This window comes from Saccopteryx leptura, chromosome 4, assembly GCF_036850995.1.
Source record: "Saccopteryx leptura isolate mSacLep1 chromosome 4, mSacLep1_pri_phased_curated, whole genome shotgun sequence".
NCBI lineage: Eukaryota > Metazoa > Chordata > Mammalia > Chiroptera > Emballonuridae > Saccopteryx > Saccopteryx leptura.
This window is the reverse complement of record NC_089506.1, coordinates 147,612,999-147,638,149: the sequence shown is the minus strand read 5'-3', so window position 1 is coordinate 147,638,149 and position 25,151 is coordinate 147,612,999. Positions and strand designations below refer to the sequence as shown.

The following is a 25,151-nucleotide window of genomic DNA, read 5'->3' as shown; positions in this document are numbered from 1 at the left end:
GGAATAGTTATCACCAGCAGTGGAAAAATCTGGAATTTGGAAGTAAAATCTTCCAAATTGGCTGTATTTCAAAATAATACTAATGGTCCTGAACAATTCAGCAATAAATTACAGAGTCCACCATAGGTGTTATCCCATTTGATTTCCACAATGTGAGATGGACATGTTTCCATTCTATAAGATAGGAAATGAAGCTTCAGAAATGGTAACTGAAGTTCCCCTAGATCACACAGCTAAAGAGAAGCAAGCCTGCAAGGTGCCTGAGTCATCTTAGGCTTATCTTCAATGGCATCAGAATAAATTTCTGTGATTATTAAGTTTAACAACTCCATCGGTAATGGGTATTTCCAAATTCAAATGAGTTTAAAATTTTATGAGGTTATCTAATGCCTCAAGAATAGTGTCCATAGGGGATAGAAATTCCAGAAAATAGAAGCTAAAAAGGTTAATTTATTCTAACAGAAGAATGATTAATACCATATAAGATTACCTGTCTCTAATTAACCCAGCCCATTACTGAGTTCTTAACAAGAAGGATATGGATAGCAGAAATGTCACTCAGAATGAATTCAGCAGAGAAAGTTTGAAGACAGTATCACTCTGGGAATAATAATCATTATATCTGTTAGCCATTGGGAATGTGTAAAATCATCTTCATATTTAAACCAGAACCTAAAATACTTTTTCATTCAAACCTCTATTAACAGGTCTATGAGGCGTAAGATTAACAAGTACATTTTAACATCTACCATATTGTTTTAAATATATTTCAAAGGTCTTAAAGGGAAGTCTGTTTGTTTTTAAATCAATGCCAATCCTGCCTATTTTCAAAGCCTTTCTAATAAAATGTTAAACATTGCTACTGAGCTATATTCTTAATGAAGCAATGATTTCATAATAGGCTTAAGTCCTCTCCCTCACTCTGATAGGCATCTTATACCTGCCATATTCCAACAGAAAGTCAGACAAAACAACCGTAACATTATTCATTAATAGAACTTCGAAGGACCTTGGAAAACCAATGCTGCTTTAAACTTCCCTAACTTAAAATCTTAGGCACTGAAAAAATCTAGTTTGTCGTATCCTGTAAGTTTGTTTTTTTCTTTTCACTGTAGGCTACACTGTCAAATAAGAATGAAGGATATCACCTAGTTTAAAGCTATAATAAAAGAACAGTGAACGAGATTTTTCCTGTTGTCTTGGAATTGATTCTTCTGACTAAAAAATTATGACAAAAAGGCATAAGAATTCTATGCTTTTAAAAACCTCTCCATTTAGGCCAAAAGCCTCCTGAAGATTATTCAGAGTCATGGGAACCACTTTTGCTACTTCCAGCCAACACCTCAGCCCTGGGTGGGCAGAAAAATATTTCCTCTCAGCCCACTAGATGCCAAGTGAATGCAGAGTTTCAGTGAAATACGAAATGTGAGTTTAGGCAAGTAGAAAAGTTTCACAGTTCACTACCTAGCTGAATACTAGCAGAGTCAGGGACCCAGAGACCAATCAAAAGCCTGCCTTCAAAGTGCAGTGGGCCCTTTGAGGGAGTCGGGGGAAGACTTGGTTTGTGTCCCTTGAAATGTGGGAATCTATCTGAACAAGAATCATGCCTGTTCCTTCTCTGGAGATTTTGAAGGAGCACATGCAGGCTAAGCCCAGGAAAGTGGGACAAAAAGAGACCATATTATAGTAGAGTGACCAATCATCCTCCTTTAGGGAGGACAGTCCTTCTTTTGTAAGTTCCATCCTCCCTCAAAAATTGTCCTCCTACATGTCCTCCTTTTTGATATTGAAAGACTAATCTGTAAATGTCCATATTCGATCGATGCAGAGTCAATCCATTGAGTATAATGTGACGTATTTGTATTTGATGTGATGATTCATCAAGGATCATAGTGTGACGCGATTATGAGATGCACAGACCTTGAGAGAGCGTTTGATATACCGAGCGTGCAAATGGCTTGTGTACTTCTTACTGAAATGTGACACAGCACATACAACATTGTAGACTCATGATCATTTCTTTCTCAGTGAATATTTAATCCTAGACAGGTAAGTACAATTCACATTTTATTAATTCATTATCTATTTAATAATTTCCAAATACATATAATTTTATTTACAAGTATTTTCCCAAAATTCGAGTTTTAAAGTGGAAATCTAAACTCAAACCATATCTATTAATAATGCATTTTGATTAAATAGTTGCATAAAACAGATGTTTTTTAATTAGAAAATGATAAATACATGCAAGTATCACTCCAAATTAGTGGTTTTGTTTAATAGTTTTGTTAATTTAGCTTCTGCAAAATTCGCCTACCAAGATGTAACGTTTTCAGTTCCTTATGTGCTTGCATCCTTCATGTAGCTCTATATTTTATTTGTAATTTTAAGTTTCATTTAAGATATGGAAAAGTCAAAAAAGAGAAAATGCCATTTCAACAATAAATTGAAAAAGGAATTTCTATTACTTATATCAAAGAAAGATGCCATTGTTTTCTGCAATATTTGCAGCGGAGAATTTTTTATTGCAATTGGGGGAAGAGCAGCGATAAAAAAAACACTTGACCACCAACAAACATAAGCAATCATTAGATGCATCAGCTTCCAGTTGTAAAGTTCAAATTTTTTTAAACTTCAAATTATTCTAAAGATGAAAAACAGCTGGTTGCAATGGAGAGAACATTTGGATTTCATATAATTCACAGTCAAAGTTTTCATAGTATGGATTGTACAACTAAATTATTGAAAAAGTTTCACAATACAAAATATTCATGTGTCAGGACAAAATGCGAGGCTTTTTTGAAATAAGTATTTAAAAGTTACTGTGACAAAATACTTACAGAGGACTTGGAAACTGCAGCATTTGTAATGATTTTATCTGATGCATCAAATCATAATGAATTTAAATTGAATCCAATAATAGTAAGATTATTTTAAGGTTACCAAGGGCATTCAAGTAAAAATTTTAAATTTAGAATTCCACTGAGGGCGAAACTCCTGAAATTTTGTCAAACCATCTATACAGACTAATAAATAAAAACAATTTGAAATCCAAAGTTGTTGCACTAACAGTTCATAATACAAATACAAATTCTGGTGGGTGAAGATGCAAAGGGGTGAATAATGTGTATGTAAAATTACAATAGTTACTCCAAAAGAAAATACTAGGAATAGGTTGTAATGCACATATTTTGTCAAACACAATCAACAGTGTCATGTGCCATGCCAATTGATGTAGAAGTAATAATAACTACAATTTATCTGCATTTTAGTCATTTTACCATTCATGTTGCTACTTTAAAACAATTTTGTGAAGAACAAAATGTTGAATACAAAAGCTTTTAGGATATTCAAAAGTTAGATAGCTTGCTCTAACACCTGCTATAGAGCATGTTCTACAATTATTTGAGCATCTCCATTCATATTTTTTAAGTTTATACAAATATCCTAAAATTCTGGAATCATTTTTCAATAATAAAATATCTGAGATAGTAATGCATTTTGTACATAATCAAGCATCTATTTTTCACAAGATGATTCAAAAGATTGAAAGTAAACAAATTTCAGCTACAGAAGTTAGTCTTATTTTGTTTTTGTTTTTTTAATTAATTTATTTATTTATTCATTTTAGAGAGGAGAGAGAGAGAGAGAGAAAGGGGGGAGGAGCAGGAAGTATCAACTCCCATATGTGCCTTGACCAGACAAGTGCAGGTTTTGAACCAGCGACCTCAGCATTCCAGGTCGACGCTTTATCCACTGCGCTACCACAGGTCAGGTGTTAGTCTTATTTTGAATGACTTTATCCTTCAATATAAATCTTGTTTTGAAGAAAAACTTCTTCCTTTAATTATAAAAAGAAAATTGTCAGACTTAGAGTAATCAAATCTAGGCATAACAGAAAAGTTTATCAAAGAAGTGCAGAATTTTTACATGTTTTCAATATATTGAAGAATGGTCTGAAACAAACATCATGGGAAATAACAGTTTTCAACAGCATTTTTTTACTTCATTGCAAGTATATTGGACAGATATTGAATCTTGTCTTGAGTTTTTATTTAAAGAAATGACACAAATCAAAATAGATGACAATGGCCTATTTGAATAAATTAGAAAACTGAATGTATATTTAAATTCTGAAAAATTAATATAATGGGAAAATGAACACATCAAAATTGATAAAAGATGGGTGGAAATATTCAGCTATTTCAAAAATAAATATATTCCATGTGAATATTTATTTATTCTTGTTCAATTTACATTGTGCCGCTCTAGAACTAATGCAGCAGTTGAAAAAGTTTTTCCAATTGCTAATGATTTATGGACAAGTAAGAAATCGAGATTGAATGTTGATATTCTAGCTGCAGCACTTGCCGTAAAATACAACTGGAAGCTGATGCATCTAATGATTGGTTATGTTTGTTGGTGGTCAAGTGTTTTTTTATCGCTGCTCTGCCCCCAACTGCAATACAAAATTCTCCACTGCAAATATTGCAGAAAACAATGGTATCTTTCTTTGATATAAGTAATAGAAATTCCTTTCTCAAAAGATATTCATTCAATAGAAAAGAACTCATTGAGATAATATCTAAATGAGCACTTTTTTCTTACATTATTAAAAATTAATAGGCATGTAGCATAATTACAATATAAAATATTACAAATGTTTTTATTATGCATTTGTCATATTATAGTGCATTATTGTTGCAATGAATAAAATGTTTCTTTTATTCATGATATTGTTTTTCTTCAATTTATTTTTTTCCTCCCTTTCATTGTAAAAACGTTGGTCACCTTAGTCATAGGCAATTTAAGAAGGGGGTAAAGAAAACCTCTAACCCGTTCCAGTTTTCCTAATCTATCAGAGGGTGTAAAGGATGGCTCCCATGTTTGATTTGATATAAAGGAATAGAAAAGAGAAGAGAAAGCCCAAGCTTTGGGAAACCTGAGGGGGGATTCCCAAATCCTGCTACTTAAGGGGTATGGGATGTGGGCCAAAGGTGAACTAAAGAAAGACATGGGTGCCCCTAGTGTGGGTATCCGCAGTGATATGTTGGACCAAGGTGAAGCGAAACAACCCTAAAAATGGCAGAAAGTCATGAGGAGACCACCACATCCTCAGTGACCCCCAGAGCAGCAATAGAATCATGCACAATACCCTATGGGGAGGGGTCCTTCCTCATCTCCTATAAACAACCCCTGCCATCGCTCATATTTTCCTCCCCAACAAAGGCTTTAGAGCAGGGGTCCCCAAACTTTTTACACAGGGGGCCAGTTCACTGTCCCTCAGACCGTTGGAGGGCCAGACTATAAAAAAAACTATGAACAAATCCCTATGCACACTGCACATATCTTATTTTAAAGTAAAAAAACAAAACAGGAACAAATACAATATTTAAAATAAAGAACAAGTACATTTAAATCAACAAACTGACCAGTATTTCAATGGGAACTATGCTCCTCTCACTGACCACCAATGAAAGAGGTGCCCCTTCCAGAAGTGCTGTGAGGGCCAGATAAATGGCCTCAGGGGGCCACATGTGGCCCGCGGGCCATAGTTTGGGGACCCCTACTTTAGAGGCTAGTAGAGGAAATTGAGAGGATTATGTTTGAATCAGATTTCAGATTGAACTTTTACACTGGAGTAAAATTAGTTTGGTTCTGCTTTGTTTTTTTAAATGCTGAAAGTGATGAGAAAGTTGTGGAATGTGCACAAGAAATTATCTTGTGATATTCTATAAATCACTATTGGGAAATGTAATTGGAAAAAAATAAAAACATTATTTTTGTTAATATCCACCAAATAGAGTCTACTCCACACTGTTTATACTAAAATGTTGACTTTCTAAATCAGGCAGGGAGAGGTTTATTTTGTTTGTTTTCATTTTGTTGTTGTTGTTGTTGTTTGTCAGGAGAAAGTGGTTACACATTATCACAAAAACAGCAAACGAAAAGGTAAGAGATTTGGAAAAAAACTCACAAATACAGATAACAGTTTGGTGCTTACCAGAGGAAAGAGGGAGTCGGGTCAGGTAGAAGAGAGTAAAGGAGTGACAGAAGGAGACTTGACTTAGGCTGGTGAACACACAATATAATATACAAATGATGCATTATAGAACTGTACACTTGAAACCTACATAATTTTTTTAACCAATCTCATGCCAATAAATTCAATAAAATTTTTTTAAGTAATGGGCAATGAAAAGAACAACAACATAACACAATCAAGTGATTTTTTCCAAGTCATTTCTTAACTGTAGATATTATGGTAGGAGATTCTAAAAGAATAAAATATCATTGCAATTTGACTTTATTATGTAAGCTGAAGACACACACTCACTCATGTCTTTTCCAAAATAATACATTGCTAGTAAAACCAGCCACGAATTTGTATAAGACTGTAAAGTTTTTAATATACCTTTTTACACTTTAATTTATGAGCAAGAGACTAAACTCCCATTATTCATTTTCATATCCACAGGGTACATGACAGATCTGAACCACAGAAAATGTTTACCTGGATATATCATGCTTAAGATTCAGTCAGAAGTATACCAGAGATGCTCCTTAAAATAATCAAGGATAAGAAAGGTTGGATGAAAGAAAGTGAGTATTCATCTAGAGCTTTTCACACGTATTTGTGTCTTGATATCAACTATGTTAACATTATGACATTATTTTTAATCTTTGTTATACAAATAAAAATATTTTATTTGTATTTAAAAATAAAGAACTTGTCACTTCAACATTTCAACATTCATTCATTCCTTCGTTTCAATCTCTTTTTAGCCAATATCCTCAACTAACTTTGCCATGTCTTTCTATTTAACTGTTTGCCTGATAAAAACTGCCTTCTCTGCTCTTAGCACTGAGGGCTGGTGGAGAAAACACTGTGACTGTTGAGATTGGTGTCTCAACTGATTTTCAGTTTCTATTCTCAGGTCTTCCATATCACTCACAAATATTTCTGGGTTTTTTGCTCATTTCACTTTCTTATTCTCAACAGTGATTTCAGAACTCTCCACTTTCCTCAGATCTCCAACTAAATCATTCCTTCTCAGCAACGTCTGCATAGAGAAAAGTAAAGGCCTTGGAATGAAAATTCACTCCATTTTCTGCCAGGAAAATTTCAAACCAACCTGTAATGAACACATTCTTCCCCTCCCATTCACTGTTAAAGTGGAATGTGGTCTTCTTCAAACTTAAAACTAACCCTCAGGATTGCACTCTAGATTCTATCTCTTTCCACCTTCTGAGAGGAGTAGCTTCATCATTTACCTCTGGCTCTTTCATATCTTTAACCTCACTTTCTAGATTGGTTCCTTATCAAAAACAATTCTTTCCTGAATGACTCTCCTTTTAGCTTCTGGCCTATCTTTCTTTCCTCTTCACAACTAAATTGAAATGTTAGTATACCTATTCTCTTGTAGAAGGGGCGAGGGGAGGGGTGGGGGAGGAAAGTGGAAGCAGCATGAGGGTCAGAGCCTACCTGATACAGGTGAAGATGGCATCTCACAAAGGTCAGTCCAGCATGGAAGGGCCAAGCCTGAGTAGGGAGAGAGCACGTCCCTGGTGACAAGATAGTTTGATGTGGGTAGCAGAGTCCCCTCAGGAGAAGAGCGCATATACATAAAAGAGAGAATGGCAGTGGAAAAGAGAGGTTAATTACATATAGGGGGACTGATCAAATAAGTAACTATGTATAATAAGGCCAATGGGAGCCAGGATTCTCAGTGTCAAAGAAGAGGTTTTCATATATAGAAAGGGATATAATGAGAAAAAGCCCTGAGGTGGTAGATTAGAACTGATGGCATCAATGTGCACTCATGATTAAATAGCTAGATGAGAGACAAATGAGAGATAGATAGATGATAGACTATAGACTCTAGCTCTTACCACTGAGAAATGCTTGAAGCACTACAATTTCAAAAGCAAAGAGCACACCTAATACCCAGATCTTGTATTCTAGATGTTCTTTTCCATTAAACAGGGCTGAAATGGCAGATTCTAGGGCTAGGGCAGGGATAGTGTAAGATGATCTTGTTAATATCTTGTGCCAGAAAGAAAAGAAGTCAAAAAGTGATGGAGACATGTCAAGAAAACACATAAGGCCCTGGCCGGTTGGCTCAGCGGTAGAGCGTCGGCCTAGCGTGTGGAGGACCCGGGTTCGATTCCCGGCCAGGGCACACAGGAGAAGCGCCCATTTGCTTCTCCACCCCTCCGCCGCGCTTTCCTCTCTGTCTCTCTCTTCCCCTCCCACAGCCAAGGCTCCATTGGAGCAAAGATGGCCCGGGCGCTGGGGATGGCTCTGTGGCCTCTGCCTCAGGCGCTAGAGTGGCTCTGGTCGCAACATGGCGACGCCCAGGATGGGCAGAACATCGCCCCCTGGTGGGCAGAGCATCGCCCCATGGTGGGCGTGCCGGGTGGATCCCAGTCAGGCGCATGCGGGAGTCTGTCTGACTGTCTCTCCCTGTTTCCAGCTTCAGAAAAATGAAAAAATAAATAAATTAATTAATTAATTAAAAAAAGAAAAAAAAAAAAAAAAAGAAAACACATAAGCCATAAGCCATATGGAAGGGGCTTCCAGTAGCTAAATTGCAAACAATTTGAACATCAAGATAAATAATGATAGTAATGAATTAAGGCCCATTATAATCAACAGTACTACAAATAAATAAGTAAAGTAATTGAAAGTTTGATGAAGAATGGGATACTTGCAAAGTCTCAAAGAACTTCCCCACAAAATACTTACTAATTACCAAGGGAGAGAAAAATACTAAACATCTGAGAATCCTAACAGACACATTTTTAATCAAGTGACCATCAGTAACAGGACAAATGAAAATTGCATCCATCTGATATGATTCAGTGACAATAAAACAGCACTACTCTCAAGGTGTTCCTGTTAAATGTTCAGACATTTTTAACAACCCAGAACACAGTGACTGTCTTTCAACTCTCTCAAGAATGTTACCTAATTAGTACCATTCTAGATATTGAAAGAATTTAACTTTTTCATACAATAAATGCCAAAGGATGTTAAGACATAATTCTTTTCCCGAATCTTGGCTAGGAAACACCCAGAGGTACATTCCATAACATAATAGGTCTTTGATCTTCAAAATGTCAAAGTCATTAAAGACCAAGGAAGACTGTATTGCTGTTCCCCACTGAAAGAATATAAAGACGAATGACAATCACATGACATTTTTCTGACGAATGATAGCCAGCGACCTTGGGCTTCAAGCTAGTGACCTTGGGCTCAAGATAATTCTGAATTGGATTAATCTGCTTTAAAGGACAGTATTAAGCCTGACCACGTGGTGGCGCAGTGGGTGGAGTGTTGACTTGGGACGCTGAGGACTTAGGTTTAAAACTCGAGGTCACCGGCCTGGGTGCAGGCTCATCATGCTTGAGTGCAGGGTTGCCAGCTTTAGCATGAGATCATATATGTACATGACCCCATGGTCGCTGGCTTGAGCCCAAAGGTTACTAGCTTGAAGCCCAAGGTCACTGGCTTGAGCAAGGGGTAACTAGCTCAGCTAGAGCCCCAGTCAAGGCACATATGAGAAAGCAATCAATGAACAAATAAAATGCCACAACTACGAGATGATACTTCTCATCTCTCTCTGTCTCTGTCTCTCTCAAAAAAAAAGGGACAATATAAAGACAACTGGCAAAACCTGATTGGGACTTAAGGATTAAATGGCAGTAAAACACTGTAAATGACTTGATTTTCATGGTTGTATTACAGTTATGTAGGAAAGGTCCCTATTTGTAGAAAATATACAGTAAAGTATTCAAGGTGGTACAGCATCATACTGGCAAATAACTGTTAAATGGGTCAGGAAAAAAAGGGTCTGCACACTGTGTCTACAGATTTTCTGTAAATTTCTCATAGTTTCAAATATTTTTAAATGAATAAGTCTAAAACTGAACAAATATATATTCATCACTCCTTCCCCATGTTCCTCATCCCAGTGAGTATTTTCACCATTTATTACTCATCAAGTTGCCTACATTAGAAATCCAATGTCATCCCTGACTCCCATTCCCTCCACTAAAATATAGGTCTAATTATTATGTCTCCCTCTATACCCATATCTAATTACACACCATGTTCTATTGATTCTACATTCTAAATATCTCTTGAACTTAACTCATTTCTCTCTAGCTTCCCTGATACAACACAACTCTAGCCACCATGTCACTATCCTGTATTATTGAAATAGTCCCCTATTTAGTCTGCAAGTCTCCAACCCATCTTCTATACATCAATCTGAGTTACTCTAAAGCATAGATATTATGTTATTCCCCTTAAAAAACCTTCAGTGTTCTTGATTGCTCCTAGAATAAAGTCCAAACTCTTCACATTGCCATACATTCCAGTTTTCCTAGGACAGTTTTTGTTCATCTCTGTTTATTATTAGCCTCCTTTTCACTCTCAAGTATCCCAAGTAGGGCAATCAACTACATGTTTTGGCTAGCTATAAGGTTCTGATAATCTGGCCACTGTTTACCGCTCTAGATTGGTGTAGGGCAGGGGTCCCCAAACTATGGCCCACGGGCCACATACAGCCCCCTGAGGCCATTTATCCGGCCCCCACCGCACTTCCAGAAGGGGCACCTCTTTCATTGGTGGTCAGTGAGAGGAGCATAGTTCCCATTGAAATACTGGTCAGTTTGTGGATTTAAATTTACTTGTTCTTTATTTTAAATATTGTATTTGTTCCTGTTTTGTTTTTTTACTTTAAAATAAGATATGTGCAGTGTGCATAGGGATTTGTTCATAGTTTTTTTTTATAGTCCGGCTCTCCAATGGTCTGAGGGACAGTGAACTGGCCCTCTGTGTAGAAAGTTTGGGGACCCCTGGAGTAGGGCCAGGAGCCGCCATCACGGCCATTCACATGCAGGTTCGCATTGGATTCAGAAAGTTGGTAAAGAAACAATGGAGCCAAAAACTGGTGGGCCATCATCTTTAATCCTAGCTTGCACCTGGAGGGCAAGTAAAAACACACACTGGGCTCCAAACCCACTCATTTAGTGCTCACAAAGCTACTGACTTATTCGAGCTTCCTAGAATCAAAGGTTTCTAGCTCACCAGACTTATTCACCTCTGTTTCTCATCTCCTTCCTTCTCCCTGCACAAACTCTGCACAAACTGGCTTCTCACTCAACACTCCGCCATCTTGGCTGCTTCTCCTGGCCTCCTCCACGTGGCCTTTCTCTGCTCTCCTCTCTGCTCTCGGCTCTAATGCTAATCTCAGGAACCAAGAGTGCAAGCTCCCATTCTGCTCCCATTTTATAGTGTAGAAATCAAAACCTTTAATCCAATACACATCAAGAAAGTCTCTGATACAAAGTCACTTATCTGAGGCATGATGGGATTGCACCACCCCACATCAAAAAGGGTGGGAAAGGCTTAGTCCTAAAACCAAGCCCCAGGCTACAAGGATCCTGTCTGCCCACAGCCCACCCCCAACACACATTAATATCACCTGGGCGACAGGCTTCCAGGTGGGCAGCGCCATCTTTAACAAAGTGAGCATAAGCATAATATATTTTATCTGCCCAACAATTGGTCATTTAGCATTCCCCCAATTTCTCTCTTTTCTCTAGTGGATCTCAACTCTTCTGGAAAGGCTCAGCCAGAGCACTGTACCAGGACTTACTACCTTTGCTGGCTGCTCTCTAACACTAAATGTCCTGTTGGTGACATTTATCTCTTGCATACATATCTCTATTGAAACTATTTGTTTATGTTCCCTCTTTTTTTTTTTTTTTTTTTTTTAGAATTGTGCACCTGAAACCTGTATAATTTTATTAACCAATGTCACCCCAATACATTCAATAAATATTTTTTGAAAAAAGAAAGGGGAAATAAAGAATTTTCATCCTTTCCATTACATGTATAGACCACGCTTTGTTCATCTCTTTATCATCAGTGGACACTGGAGTTGCTTCCACCTTTTGGCTACTGTGAATAATGCTGGTATGAACATGGATACATATACAAACAAGTCTTGAGTCCTGCTTTCAGTTCGTTTGGGTGTACACCCAGAAGTAGAATTGCTAGATCATATGGTAATTCTATTTTTACTTTTTTTTGAGGAGCCACCATTTTCCATAGCAGCTGCACCATTACATTCCCACCAACAGCGCACAGGGTTATGTTCCCTCTTAAACTGTAAATTCTGTCAAGGTAACTCTGGGACTTAGGGTTGACCTTGAGCAAGTTATTCAAGCTTTCTAAGCCTCAGTTTGCCCATCTGTAAAAGGAGGATAATTGCATTATTGTTAAGATCAATCATTTAAAGCATGTAAAGAGGTCAACCCACCATCTTCATTATTGTATGTTTTAAAAATTATCTAAATAGTCAAATATATTTTTCCCTCTAGAGTTCTCCTTAACATTGTCTCCTTCACAAATCTAATCTTGTGATTTTGTTTTATATTTCCTATTTATCAAGAAGGTAGAGTTGAAGATTGTTTCATTTTAATATATATATAACATTTCACCATGATAGTTATTTTTAATTTTACTTCCTTTAAAAAAAATCTTACTGAAAGTTATCCTCTGGAACAGTGGTAGTCAACCTGGTCCCTATCGCCCACTGTTGGGTGCTCCACCTTTCATGGTGGGCAGTAGTGGAGCAACTAAAGTATAAATAAAAAGATAGATTTAACTACAGTAAGTTGTTTTATAAAGATTTAGTCTGCCAAACTTAGTGAAAATCCGACATAAAGTACTTGGTAAGTAATTATTATATGTTTTAACTTGCTGTAACTCTGCTTTATAAATTTTATAAAGTAACGTTACTTGCCTACTTTATAAATCACCATTACTGTGGAGTCAGTGGGCAGTTAGAAAATTTTACTACTAACAGAGATACAAAAGTGGGCGGTAGGTATAAAAAGGCTGACTACCCCTGCTCTGGATAATGCCAGAAACCATTAGAATGCCCAAGCCAGGAATATTTCTTTCCTCCCTGTCTTTGTGAGTAAACACCTATAAGTCCCCACAGTAAACTGTACATATACATTGTTATAGTAAATATAGGGTATTTAGAAGAAAATAAACATATTACAAAACAATGAGGGCTAAATATACATTTTGTAGAAAACAATGTTTTCTATTATTTAAATAGTTGTTTATTAATAATGGAACATTGTTTTGGAGAAGAAATCCCTAGTATAAAAAAATAAAATAAAAATTTAAGTAATTAATAGGCCTTACAATGTCAGACTGAATATTATATATAGTACCTTTAAAGCTCTTTTAAGTCTCATAATCTGAAGAAAATATGTAGGTATTTTCTACCTATCTTATAGTTTTTCTTTCATAAATTTTAAGCTAAAAATTCCAGCTTCCAAAGTGAAAATTTTAAATTACATGATTATACATTTCTACTCACTGACTACACTCTTTCTCTAAATTTAAATATCCTGTTTTACCTTTTTTACTTGTATAATTTTAGCATAGATATCCTTTGTTTAGAAATATATATAAGATAATATACTAAACACATGCCTAAAGTTTTTCTTTTCATTATTAAGGGAAAATTAATTAATCTTTTCAAGAGTTAAATTTATTCAAAGAGTTAAAATTATACAAACTTAATTAACTGCCACAGTTAACACATGGAAATTTTAATATTTTATTTTTTTTCTCATGGTACAGTTATAGTGAATAGATGTGCATTCTTTTAAACACACAGACCTTCTAGTTTTCAAAAGTATTTTTTCTTTCAATATTGCTTAACTGGTAAAAGTGTTTGACATAAAAATTATAACTTTTGGGATAAAATGGCGTTCTAATGTTTACATTGTTTTCCATGGAACTTTTGGTTATAATTTTTTTGTTTTTTTGGCAGGTTTGTGTGTGAGACTGTTAACACCTCCCTTTAGTTGATAGCACAATAATATGTAAGTCCATATGATACCTATTATAAAAAATAAACTATAAAATATGCAGTTCCCCATTTGGGGCCCATGGAATGTTCTATGTTTAAAATTGACAATATTTAGGTACTTCAGTAGTTCATAGGTCTTTTTTGCTTCCGCAGTTTTCGGGGCAGTATGGCTGCTAGAGAATTTCTTAGTGATAGAGATATAGAAGAACTACTGTGAAATGATGAACTTTTTGACCAATTAGAACAAGAAACCATCAATATAGTTGAACTGCCTCCCCATAATGTGGATGCAGTATCAGATTGTGAAGAACTTGATGAAAATATGTGAGAAGACACTCTTCCTCAGGATGTTCCTGGTCAATTAGAACTATCTTCTAGTGCCTTAGAAAACATCCCATCATCTACAAAAAAACAAAAAAAAACAAAGCGTAAAGAGTTGCCGAAGAGTGACTGGAAAAAACGGGACAAAAAGTTTTGCGGCAGCACATTACCCAACGATAATGTATCTGCCCTGAAATAAAAAATGACTCAACATTTGAAAAACAAATCACCTGTTGACATATTTGAAGAATTTTTTAATGAAGATTTGCTAAGCTACACAGTAACCCAAAGCATAATGTATGCGAGACAAAACAACAGACATGATTTTGACCTTTCAACAAATTGCCTTAGAAAGTTTACTGGAATATTTTTGTTATCTGGATACCATTCCTTACCACAGGAACAATTATACTGGTGTGAGGATGAAGATCTGAATCTTACCTGTGTTAGAAACTGTATGCCAAAGCCCAGGTTTTTAGAAATAAAAAGAAACTTGCATTTCAATGACAATAGTTCCATAGTTACCATGGAAAAGAAAGATAAACGTTTTAAAATTCAGCCTCTAATTGAAAAATTGAATTTAAATTTTAAAAAGTTTGTAATATTTGCTCAAAAGTTTTCAGTCGATGAGCAAATGGTAAGATATTATGAATACCACTTCTTGAAACAATTTATAAGAGGAAAGCCAATCAGGTTTGGTTTCAAACAATGGGCCATGTGCTACTCTGAATCTGGGTATTGTTTTCATATGAATATTTATGAAGGCAAATGTGAAGGATAACAAGTTGTCACTGGTGTTGGAGCCTCTGTAATAATGAAGATGACTTCTTTTCTGCAGTATCCATCAGAATATGAAGTGTTTTTCGACTTCTTTACCATCTTTGAATTATTATTGCGGTTGAAAGAATGTAATATAGAGGCGACAGGAACATCATGGTATAATAGAATGAATAAGTGTCCCTTGAAATCTGATAGCATTATGAAAAAAAAATGTGGAGCATACGATTACTGTTATAACAAAAATAATGACATTTTTGCATTGATTTGGAATGACAATAAGTGTGTCAAAGTTACATCAAATTATTTAGAAAAAGTGAAAAGAAAGAATGTTGAGTGGATAGACCACACATTGTAGAACAATATAACAAATATATGGGTGGTGTTGACAAGCTGGACCAGAATGTCCAAAAGTATCGCATCAAATTTAGAGGGAAGAAGTGGTATTTTCCTCTTTTTACAAATGCCATTGATATTGCTGTTTTTAACGCCCATGCTCTCTATAATACTTCGAATGAAAGCATCTCATTATTAGACTTCAGACGCAACATTGCAAGAACATATATGTGGTGGCACAGTGGATAAAGCGTCGACCTGAAAATGCTGAGGTCGCCAGTTCGAAACCCTGGGCTTGCCTGGTCAAGGCACATATGGGAGTTGATGCTTCCAGCTCCTCCCCCTTCTCTCTCTCTGTCTCTCTCTCCTCTTTCTCCCTCTCTGTCTCTCTCTCCTCTCTAAAAATAAATAAATAAAATAAAATAAAAAGCAAGAACATATATGAAGAAAGACTCATCCAATCCTAAAGTCACCGGAAGACCCAGTTCAAGTATGGCAAGGAGAATTCGTGTACCTGAAGGTGTTAGATTTGATCCGATTGGACATGTACTGAAAAGGACCTGTGAAGGAAAGCAAAGGAAATGTGCTGTATGTGGCACAAATGTACACAAGCAGTGTAGAAAATGTAATGTTGCAGTACATGTTGAGTGCTTTCCTGTTTGGCATAGAGCCTGAGTTTCTCTTGTGTGTGTAGTACTGGCTGTGCTGTCAACATTTTTGAGACAGAACGTTCCATGAGCACCAAATGGGCATCAATAAAAAATTATTAAAACCAACTAAATTTTTTTTCAAATACAGACCCATAAATTCCATTTTCTAATTCCATTTTCAAACAAAATACACCAAAAGAATCATAAATACAAACTTGGCATCTAATTTAATCCACAGCACTCACCACTACTCATGCTTTCTGCTATCTTGCAGATATTTAAAATGTTACCTCCCATTTCCATTCATAAATACATAAAAATATTGAATTATTTTTCTCTTATTTCATTGTTTATAAAATAAAAATAGATTTTTAAATGTATAATAAATCATTTTTAATATATATTTTTAGTCACCAGGGTTTCACATACCCTATTGTTGCATTTTTCAAACCTATGAATGAAGATACGTTTTCAGAAAATGTTATTAGTGATTGTAATTTCAAAGAAAGACAGCATCAATACATAATCTTAATGTATATAGCAAATAAAATATTATATAATCAAGCCTTTGAAATAAACCTTCCTGTTGCCTACTTGTGGAGCTGTTTAGAATACTTTATTAGCCCTGGCCGGTTGGCTCAGTGGTAGAGCGTCGGCCTGGCGTGCAGAAGTCCCGGGTTCGATTCCAGGCCAGGGCACACAGGAGAAGCGCCCATCTGCTTCTCCACCCCTCTGCCTCTCCTTCCTCTCTGTCTCTCTCTTCCCCTCCCGCAGCGAGGCTCCATTGGAGCAAAGATGGCCCGGGCGCTGGGGATGGCTCCTTGGCCTCTGCCCCAGGCGCTAGAGTGGCTCTGGCCGCAACAGAGCGATGCCCCAGAGGGGCAGAGCATCGCCCCCTGGTGGGCAGAGCGTCGCCCCCTGATGGGCGGGCTGGGTGGATCCCAGTCGGGCGCATGCGGGAGTCTGTCTGACTTCTATCCCCGTTTCCAGCTTCAGAAAAATACAAAAAAAAAAAAAAAAAAGAATACTTTATTAAATGTCAGCTCTGAAATTATATAAAAAATACAGATAATATTTCAAGTTGCATTTAACTTCCCCAAATTCTTTTTCTTTTTTTTTTTTACAGGGACAGAGAGAGAGTCAGAGAGAGGGACAGACAGAGACAGACAGGAACAGAGAGAGATGAGAAGCATCAATTTTTCAATCATCAGTTTTTCGTTGCAAGACCTTAGTTCATTGACTGCTTTCTCATATGTGCCTTGACCGCTGGCCTTCAGGAGACCGAGTAACCCCTTGCTCGAGCCAGCAACCTTGGGTCCAAGCTGGTGAGCTTTTTTGCTCAAACCGGGTGAACCTGCGCTCAAGCTGGCGACTTCAGGGTCTCGAACCTGGGTCCTCTGCATCCCAGTCCAACGCTCTATCCACTGCGCCACTGCCCAGTCAGGCTAACTTCCCCAAATTCTTATAGTCAGGTATTTTTCTCTCTGCTATGGCACTCAATTGCATTTTTCCTAAACAATCAAAAGCAGGCTAGAATACTCTTTGTTCATTAGTTGTTAATAATATACCAAATGTAATATAAGTGAAAAATTCTGGAAAGGGATATATGTAGTTTTAATGTGATTATTATTTTCTAACCACAATACATTATTTTAGCACAGGCCAATAATTCTCACTTACTTTGACTGGGATTGGACAATAATACATCGTGATGGTGACCATCTGACCACCAGCAAACATTTATAGAATTATGGTCTGATCTTAAATCTTATGTTCAATTCATCAGTCTCATGTGATTTCACAGGGTTATCTGGAAAAACTTCCCATAAGATGCTACAACCTTATAGTACATAAATGCTTTAACAAAAATAACATTCCATTATCAATTTATCACATATCAGTAAATATTTATTGAGTGTGTATTATGTGTCAAGCACTATGCTAAGTGCTGGAGATATAAAAATGATTAATATTTGAACACTAGATAAAACCTGAAGAGTGCCCTTGAGAGGCTTGTAGTATTAAGAAAGAGACAGTAAATGTAAAAACTACATAAAAGACTGTTAAGGAAAAGGGGTTTTAAAAGGTTCTATGAACACAGAAGAGAAACACATAATCCAAATTAGGAAAGGGGAGGATGATTACAGAAGCCTTCTTGGAGGAGGTATTGATAAGTTAGCCTACTGATGTGCTTCCAGATGGTCTAGTGATTAAGAGCACAGGCTAGCACCAGCTGTTACTAGCTGCATAAGATTAAGATTAGTCATGTTACTTTATCATTATAAGATTGTTTCCTTGTTTATAAAATGAGTATACAGCCTGACCTGTGGTGGCGCAGTGGATAAAGCATTGACCTGGAACACTGAGGTCACTGGTTTGAATCCCTGTGTTTGCCGGGTCAAGGCACATATGGGAGTTGATGCTCCCTGCTCCTCCCCCCTTCTCTTTCTCTTTCTCTCTCTCTCTCTCTCTCTCTCCTCTCTAAAATTAATAAAGTCTTTTTAAAAAAAATAAGTATACAGTAATAGCATTTACCTCAGAAGGCTATTAAGAGGACCAAAAAGATAATAAGCAAAATAATAATAATAATAATGATTACAAAGTAATAATCATATTGAACTACATTAGTATTTTGGGTATTACAAAGATAATCTTTCTCACTCACCACCCCCAACTCAGTGTACAACTTGTTGGTTTCTGGACTTCCCGGCTAATTTATGCATGTCCTATACACCTATAAGAAAACTCTACTGTCATCCTACCAACCCTGACCCCCTCTTCCCTTCTTCAGCCAGACTTCCAAATTCACCAAAAATTTTATTGGCTTCCTGTCATTTCTAGACATGTCCACTCTCTGAATGTGAACCTGACCACTGAGGACTCTCTGGACCTTTTGGCCACCATAACTCTCATCTTTCTGTCTCTACATCCTACAGGGGATATATCTCTTACCTTTTACCCTCACTAATCTGAGGTTCTTTCTTACCTTTGATTTTATGATTTTTACACAGTTCACTTAACCAGCTTTATCCTCCAACTACCAGCCACCATGAGCCAATGGCCAACATTTCACTTCATTTGGCGGAAATATCACTGCAGAGACAGAAAAAACAAAACAAAACATTGTGATTAGAACACATTGAGGTTTGTGAAGATGAGACAGGATAGTGCTAGAAACAGAAAAATGGTATGGTCTTTTGTTCTTTCCCACATTACTCTCTTTAGGATCATGCTTCTATTTTACAATCAGTCTTTACCCGGCAACAATCTCCCATTTGCCACTTGTCTATCAAGTGACTTTCTGAAAGGTTCTTCTCTCCTTCTTCTTCGTTTGCAGAAAGACCAAGAGGGGACAGGGCTCATCTCAGTTTCTTCCTACACAGTCACTTTTCTAAGTGCTTCTACTGAGTACCACTAAAACAGTTTCAAATAATAGCAAAAATAATTAAAAAATGAAAATTTTAAGTTAAAAGATTTCTCCCTATTCAAGTGGCCCACTGGTAGAAATAAAGCTTCTCTTATTTCTAAGAGTATAAAACATATGATTTAAGAAAATAGAATTATTATATAAAATGGTATCTACTCTACTTCCAAATTTTGTTTTTAACCCAAACCCTATAAAACTATTTTGGCTTTACCAAAGCATTACTTCAACTTTCTAAATACCAAGATAGACAATATTATTTTAATTTGTAAATTATTCATGATTTAGTTGTGTCTCTTAGTTTGGCTATTTTGCTCTATTTATGTGTGCATCCACAACCATAAAACCCCTCATAGGTTTCATAGTCTAAAATATTAGAGCATTAAATTTCTGTCTATTAGATTCTCTGCAGCAAAATAATTTGAAATTCATACACAACCGCAAAATGTTATACCAATTTGGAGCAGAAAATTCAGTTGTTTCATGTTTCCACTAAAATGTATTGATTTAAGTAAATAGTTTATACATAAACTAAAAAAATGATTATGCTAAAAAACTATAAAACCAATAGCTCATTATCCAAATGTGTATTTACTAGATCATCAATTAAATGTTTGATTTTAAAGTTTAGCTATCACCTAACCTGTTTTCTGACCCTAAAACAAAAGGTCATTTGAAACTCTTAAAATGTTGGTGGCAGTGATTCCTCAGCAAACTTTTCAACTTAAATTATCCTTCTTCCTTACAGCTTTTCCCCAACAAAGACTTCATCATAATGACTTCAATGTGGTAGCTAGTAAAATTCCCCCAAACAGGAAAGACAGCAGAACACAGATGAGTGAGATGTAATCATTCTCTTACAATGTTTGTGATATGATAAGGACAATAATTAATAGTAAATAAAACTAACCTTACCCTTATGGGGAAGACCCTTGAAAAGTGCTTCCATTAAACAGTATTGACAAGGTAGTGGCAGTAAATAACAAGTTTGGGGTTTCTTAAATCACTTATAGTAATTTTCTCTTCATCAACAAAGAAAATGTAGATGAGTAGATTAAACAACATTCTCCAAGATATGAAATATAAAATTCCAGTTAGCCAAATATGAATTTGATATAAAAAACTGATATCTGGTTCCTTTCAATTATACTTTGCCACTAAAACTCAATATCCATCAAGAAGATAATAGTCATTATACTTAGAATGCTTTTACCCTTCTTATAAAGCTGTGCCTCGTCAAAAGTCATAAAATAGTTCAGAGAAAAAATTTAGTGTTTCTGATTCCTCCTGCAGGACCAATGCCACTTGTACCTAAATAAATTTTATCAATTCATCCAAGTTATCAGGCCCTAAGTGTTACTAATCCAATCAAGGGAACTATCCCTGGAAGGCAATAATCAAATCTGTAGTCAAAGAATTCTCTATGATAAAAGCATTGCCATAGCTTAACTGAAAGTGCTCTTCTTTTTTTTTTTTTTTTAGTGAGAGAGACAGAGAGGACAAAAGATAGGGACAGACAGATGGGAAGGGAAAGAAATGAAAAGCATCAATTCTTCGTTGCAGCACCTTAGTTGTTCATCGATTGCTTTCTCATATGTGCCAAGCCAGTGAACCTTTACTCAAGCCAGCGACCTTGGGCTTCAAGCCAGCAATCATGGGGTCATGTCTATGATCCCATGCTCAAGCCAGCGACCCCACGCTCAAGTCAGATGAGCCTGCGCTCAAGCAGGCAACCTCAGGGTTTCAAACCTGGGTCCTCAGCATCCTAGGTTGATGCTCTATCCACTGTGCCACTGCCTGGTCAGGCAGATGGTTTTACTTAAAATCAAGAAATCAAAACCAAAATATTAAATGGAGTTCACATGACATATTACTCTTTTATAATGAGGAAAAACAGAAACCAAATTCAGTACTAAATTTTCTCATGAAATCCACAACACATTTTAAATGTCTATTGAGCCTGACCTGTGGTGGCGCAGTGGATAAAGTGTCGACCTGGAAATGCTGAGGTCGCCGGTTCAAAACCCTGGGCTTGCCTGGTCAAGGCACATATGGGAGTTGATGCTTCCAGCTCCTCCCCCCTTCTCTCTCTGTCTCTCCTCTCTCTCTGTCTCTCCCTCTCCTCTCTAAAATGAATAAATAAATAAAAAATTAAAAAAAATGTCTATTGACTATAAAGAATGCAACAAACATCATATAATCAACTATCAAATATAAAAAATAAGTCTTGATCATTTTGCTCATACTATAGCAAACGTTACTTCCAATCTCCATACCATTCTGAAGATGCTAAAGAGTTGTCAGCCTGACCAGGCAGTGGTGCAGCGATAGAACATCGAACTGGGACACGGAGGACCCAGGTTTGAAACCCCGAGGTCACTGGCTTGAGTATGGGATCACAGACATGACCCAAAGGTTACCAGCTTAAAGCCCAAGGTTACTGGCTTGAGCCCAAGGTCTCTGGCTTGAGCAAGGGGTCACTTGCTCTGCTGTAGCCCCCCGGTCAAGGCACATATGAGAAAGCAATCGAACAACTAAAGAGCTGCAAGAATTGATGCCTCTCATTTCTCTCCCTTCCTATCTGTCCCTATTTGTCCCTCTCTCTCTCTTTCTCTCTCTAATAAAAAAAGAGAAAAAGAGTTGTCAGAGTTACAAAATCCTAAAATACAGAATTAAGACTTAAAACAAACAAAACAAAAAAAAGCCTCCCTTACTTCTACAGCATTCAAATCTGTTAGGTATTAGTTAAAAGAAGAATTAAGCATAGGTTTCACATTTTTCTGTAAGAAGCAGGTTCTGACTTAATCATATACCAAAACCTTCAGTTGAGAACACTTCCTTTTTATAACAATTGATTATTTTTATATAATAGATGAAAAACTCCAGACTTGGCAGTGGAACAACCATTGAATTAAAAACCAAAAATCAGATACCAAAAAAAGAGATTTCTATTTAAGCTTTGAACAAGCTATAAAAATGGGAGTAGAACTAGTTCATCTGTTCGTTGTAATTTTATTAGGTTGTGCCAACCGAATCTGTTGAAGGGTTAGAAGAAGGGAGGGGATATGACACAGCAGTGGGATGTTGTCTCAGCATAAAGAGCAGCATGGAACTGCACACTGGCAACAGTGAGACGAGCTAACAAAGGGGACCGAAGATGTACTAGACAGTAGTATAGTGATCAGATGAGCAGGAGGTGGCATATGCGATGTGGCTGAGGTGCAGTAGGAAAAATCCTTGGTGGTAAAGATGAATGGTTTCAATTTAATGCAGAAAGTAAGGGCCCAGTGAAGCAAGTCCAGAAGCCCGAGATAACGAACAGCTCCAGTACAGCATTCTGAGCTTTTTAAAGGATAACTTAGACAAGGACTCTTTAAAGGGAAGGTTATAAAACACAACAGAAAATACTCAATATTTAGTCATGTTTTTTTCTTTCAGAAGTAAAGATACAGACTTTAAAAGGATTTAGAGGCACCAGAGTTGTTTGCTTGTTCCTGGTGTCTTCATAATTTGAATAAATAGAAGGAAAACAAAATAAAGTAACTCAAGTTTAGGCACTTAAAAAAGTTGAGTCTCATAACCAACTCCAAAGAGCAGAAAGGTAATAATTAGGGTGAGAAGTATCTTAAGTGAAAATGATAGGCATTAAAAAATTATTGACAACTTGTCAGTTACTAAAGTGTTTAGGAAGACACAGTTTAAAAATAATAATAAATAGTAAAATAAATAATAAAAACTGCTTTATTATATCCTTAAAGCTTCAAAAAGAAAGAATGTAAGATAGTGACAGAAATGTCATTAGGGTGCTAAAACAATTTTCCAAACTACAAGTAAATCTCTGCAATTCTAGTTTAATTAAACAGCATTCTTTCTAGAAATAAGTTGTATTTCAACTGGAGAAACATTACAAAAAATTCTAAAGAATTCAGCCATTCTTTACGAACCCTTAATATTTTAAAGCAAATTTAGTAACAAAGACCTCATTGTGTATTACACTTTTAAATTCATTTCTTCCCCAATGTCATTTGATGCTTGATGCTGAGCAGCAGACATTTTTGCAAATTCACCACTTTATCCACTGGGTGGCGAAAAAACCCAGTTGTATCTTTTACCAAAGCTAGAACAAGATCCCAAGAATTCGTACTAGAATTTCCACCAGGTGTCAACCAAGAGGGAAAGAAAAAATAAAAGACTATTTTCTCCACTCAAATACATAAATTCATAGTTCTGTGTATAACCATCTAAATAAATGGCCTGCCAATTAACTGCTCAAATATTTTTCATATTTATAACCTTATATAATGCTGTTGAGTCCATAATACTACCTTGTCAACTAAAATCAAACTAAATAAAATTTCATTTCTTTCAAAAGAGAAAACCAGCAAATTCAATGAGTTTAGTTTATACGAGTGACTCAAAGGTTCAACGTATTCAAATCTATGGCACAAAAGAATTTAAAATGTTTTAGAGAAGGACAGCCAAAACTCTTCAGTGTGTGTGTGTGTGTGTGTGTGTGTGTGTGTGTGTGTGTGTGTGTGTGTCTCCAGATATATATATATACCCAGATTCATTTTTTTCTTATAAACAGGTCTATTCGTTGCAAAAAAACTCAGCTTGATAAATTTATGCTGTTATGCTTCAAATCTCAATGTGATTTTATGAAAGCATTGCCATGTTACCAAAACTTTCACAAGACAAATGTACCTGCCTTTAAAATGTATGAGTATGCTGAAGTCCAACACTGAAAATTAAAATTAAAGCTTTACAGAATTAAGCCCCATTCATATACCAAGTCATGCTTTTTAAAAACCATGTTATACGCTTCACTAATTTCTAACAAAGATTTTCCGATTTTGTTGTAAACATTTGTCAGCTAAAACACTAACGTCATGCTGCCTTTTATAGGGTGGTACTTTTTTAGGCCTAACTCTATTCTTAATCCTTTGGACACAGGAGTTATAATCATGTCATACCCTGCAAATCTAGCTGTAGGTGGTGTCTTCAAAAAAAAGGACTTTTTTCTTCCTTCGAGGAAGTGGGCAAGCCTTTATTCCTCCTAGTGTCATCATGCAAACAACTTGGTTGTTTTTCGTTGCTCTTAAGAAATAGAAGAGAAAGCAGTTGAGAAAGCAAAACCTACTGATATTAGGCTTGCTTCTCTTCCTTGTTCTTTACAGTATTCTCTTTTAATGTTCCTTTGGCCTGAGTTCATTTCCACCCTGCCCTCAAAGCACGGTTTTTCAAAAAACAAAATTCAAGCCAAGAATGCTCTTGTCTGAGAACACAATTTCTTGTCTAGTTTTATTACGTCTTATGAAATTCTTTAGATTATGCTCAGCAACCAGCTGCTTGTCCAACCGGTTATTTCCCTTCCCCCATCTCTTCACACATCACTTTTTGCTCTCCCCAGCAAGGCAGTGGACAAAACCCAGCAGTGCCCGTAAAGCACGCTTCGGGCTGGCCACTTAGCAGCGTATCCTTACTTGGCTTTGCAAACAGCTCCCCACCCAAGTCTTGTGCCCAGTACCCCGCTCCGCCATTATCTTTAAATAGAGTGTGAACGCAAAGGGCTCCAGATTGCACCTCGGGGTTTACGGTAGCCTGCCTACCAATAGGAGCCTACAATGAAGAGAAGTCAGGTTCAGCCTCCCGGCAGCCTCAGTGTCTTTTTCCCCAAGCCGTACACCTACTGTACGTGTGAGCGAGGAGGGAGCGCGCCCGGCGCCGGGGAGG

General features: G+C 36.6%; 2 long non-coding RNA genes across 2 annotated transcripts; both read right to left on the bottom strand.

The window, feature by feature from the left end:
- Positions 1–3,798: 3,798 nt before the first annotated feature.
- Positions 3,799–6,564, bottom strand: LOC136403233 (uncharacterized). The gene is made up of 2 exons (XR_010751132.1): positions 6,515–6,564; positions 3,799–3,841 (listed from the first exon to the last, which is right to left on the bottom strand). It is a non-coding gene; the product is annotated as an uncharacterized lncRNA (long non-coding RNA).
- A 919-nt stretch (positions 6,565–7,483) lies between these two features.
- On the bottom strand, positions 7,484–25,135 carry LOC136403231 (uncharacterized). Its single transcript, XR_010751130.1, has 3 exons — positions 25,028–25,135; positions 18,981–19,087; positions 7,484–7,604 (listed from the first exon to the last, which is right to left on the bottom strand). It is a non-coding gene; the product is annotated as an uncharacterized lncRNA (long non-coding RNA).
- Between the last annotated feature and the right edge of the window lie 16 nt (positions 25,136–25,151).